The sequence below is a fragment of the Corapipo altera genome, unplaced genomic scaffold (genome assembly GCF_003945725.1).
Source record: "Corapipo altera isolate COAL_440 unplaced genomic scaffold, ASM394572v1 61242b, whole genome shotgun sequence".
In the NCBI taxonomy this organism is placed as follows: domain Eukaryota; kingdom Metazoa; phylum Chordata; class Aves; order Passeriformes; family Pipridae; genus Corapipo; species Corapipo altera.
In genome coordinates, this window is record NW_020885012.1 from 50,537 (window position 1) to 53,612 (window position 3,076).

General features: G+C 48.2%; 1 pseudogene; it reads left to right on the forward strand.

The window, feature by feature from the left end:
- Positions 1–523: 523 nt before the first annotated feature.
- Positions 524–2,619, forward strand: LOC113958930 (annotated as a pseudogene).
- The last annotated feature ends 457 nt before the right edge of the window (positions 2,620–3,076 follow it).

Below are 3,076 nucleotides of genomic sequence, written 5' to 3' on the forward strand. Positions count from 1 at the left end.
ACGCAGAGTACAGGGGAAGGATCACTTCCCTGGTCCTGCTGGCCACGCTATTTTCGATACAGGACAAGATCCCATTGGCCTTCTTGGCCACCTGGGCACACTGTTGGCTCATGTTGAGCTTCCTGTCAATTAGTACCCCCAGGTCCCTTTCTGCCTGGCTGCTTTCCAGTCACTCTGTGCCCAGCCTGTAGCGCTGCATGGGGTTGTTGTGGTCAAAGTGCAGGACTCGGCACTTGGCTTTATTGAACTTAATCCCATTGGAATCAGCCCATCTCTCAAGTCTATCCAGATCCCTCTGCAGAGCCCTCCTGCCTTCCAGCAGGTCGACACTCCCTCCCAATTTGGTGTCATCAGCAAATTTGCTGATGAGTCCAATCTCCTCATCTAAATCATCAATAAAGATGTTAAACAGGACTGGACCCAACACAGACCCCTGGGGAACACCACTAGTGACTGGTCACCAGCGGGCACGGGGCCGAGGCAGAGGCGGCAAGGTCGGCGGGGCGCTCACACTGCGCCCGCTGCCGCCGGGCATGGAGGGCGTCGAGGTGGTCGCCCGCGGTAGCAGCAGCCCCAGCCCCGCGCAGCCCCGCGGTTCCTCCTGCGGCCCCGGGCCAGCCGGCAGCGAGGCAGCAGCGGTCATGGAGGAGCCGCTCAGGGAGGCTCCGTCCCGGGAGGTAACGGCAGCAAGGAAGTAGCAGGGGGTGAAGCGGCATCACCACAAGCACAACCTGAAGCATCGCTACGAGTTGCAGGAGACCTTGGGCAAAGGCACCTATGGCAAAGTCAAGCGGGCCATCGAGAGTTTCTCTGGCAGAGTGGTTGCAATAAAATCCATTCGTAAGGACAAAATTAAGGATGAACAAGATATGGTTCACGTCAGACGGGAGATTGAGATCATGTCATCCCTCAGCCACCCTCATATCATCACCATATATGAAGTGTTTGAAAATAAAGATGATTGTGATCATCATGGAGTATGCAAGTAAAGGAGAGTTGTATGATTACATCAGTGAGAGGCGGCGATTAAGTGAAAGAGAGACAAGACACTTCTTTCGACAAATAGTCTCTGCTGTACATTACTGCCTCAAGAACGGTGTTGTCCACAGGGACCTAAAATTGGAAAACATCCTTCTTGATGACAATTTTAATATTAAGATTGCTGATTTTGGACTCTCCAACCTTTATCATAAAGACAAGTTTCTGCAGACCTTTTGTGGAAGCCCACTGTATGCTCCCCCTGAAATAGTTAATGGACGACCTTACAGAGGCCCAGAGGTTGACAGCTGGGCCCTTGGTGTATTGCTTTACACTCTGGTTTATGGAACGATGCCCTTTGATGGCTTCGATCACAAAAATCTCATCAGGCAGATCAGCAGTGGAGAATATCGTGAGCCAACAGACCTCAGATGCTCGTGGTCTTATCAGATGGATGCTGATGGTGAACCCTGAACGCTGGGCAACCATTGAAGACATTGCCAACCACTGGTGGGTTAACTGGGGCTACAAGAGTAGTGTTTGTGACTGTGATGCCATGAGAGACTCTGAGTCCCCATTGCTGGCAAGGTTCATTGATTGGCATCATCGTTCTACTGGCCTCCAACCAGAGACTGATACCAAAATGAAGTGCCTTTCTAAGCCCAAAGGTCCTGAAGTCACACTAGAGAGACAAAGATCTCTGAAAAAATCAAAAAAGGAAAATGACATTGCACAGTCCATCCAGGAAGGAGGAGCTGAAAATGCAACCAAACCCAATTCCAAGAGACCCAAAGGCATCCTGAAGAAAAGGAGCAACAGTGAGCATCGATCTCACAGTGCAGGTTTTATTGAAGGAGTGGTCAGCCCAGTGTTACCCTCTGCTTTTAAGTTGGAGCAAGAGTTGTGTAGGACTGGCGTAGCCATTAAAAGTGTTGTGGAGGTAGAGGTAGCTGGCAAATATGGCACTAAGCAGTCTTCACTCATGCCAAAAAAAGGAATCTTAAAGAAGACTCAGTAGAGGGAGTCTGGCTATTACTCCTCTCCAGAATGAAGCGAATCTTCTGAACTCTTGGACAATAATGATGAGACAGTAAATAGTGACACTTCTCCAGGGGTCACAGAGCCATCCAGAAATGGGTCTTATAGCCATTCTTGCAGGCGTAAGGGCATCTTGAAACACAACAGCAAGTATTCTCCCAGCAGCACTGAATCTGCTTTGATTAGCCCTGACACACCAACACTGGAGGCCATGGAGGAAGCGATCCTGCCTGGAGATGCATCACCTCGAAGTTACAGTCGCCCTTCCAGCGTGATTAGTGATGACAGTATTTTGTCCAGTGACTCATTTGATTTGCTGGATTTGCAAGAGAACAGGTCAAACAGACAGAGAATACGGAGTCGTGTCTCTGCTGAAAACTTCCTCCAGATCCAAGACTTCGAAGGACTTCAGAACCGCCCACGGCCGCAGTATCTAAAGCGTTATCGTAACCATCTGGGGGACAACAGTTTTTCTCTTCTCACAGACATGGATGATGTGACTCAGGTCTACAAGAAAGCCCTAGAGATCTGCAACAAGCTCAACTAGTGGAGGGAAGATGGAAAAGGAGGGCAGGGAGGTTTTCTGTGTACCTTTATGATGGAGTAAGCTAGGTCACTGATTTGCTGACAATGGTAGGGTTTGCTTCAGTGGTGCTGGCTGTACCTACTTAGCTGAACTCCTAGTAAAGTAGCCTCAAAGCCATCTCACACTTCTCTAATCTTGTGCCCTCAAAATATTACCTACCTGACCAGAGAAAAACCTTTGGTCTTTGTGTCTGTGAGGAAAGCACATCAGGAGCTAGCTGGCAAAAGCATCAAGATTTGATGGCTCTAAGTCAGACAGAATTAAATTGATTCGGGGTTTTTTTCTTAACTGTTATAATAGATAATGTCTCAACTTACTTCATAATTTATATATGAATCCACCTCTATCAGTTAAATACCTTCATCTTCTGTTGGGCTTTATAATGCTTTATCATTAGTGTGGACAGAACAGAGAGTTTTCTCTGAGCAATTTCTCCTGCATTTTGTAGGCCTTGCTTGACATGACTTTAGAAGC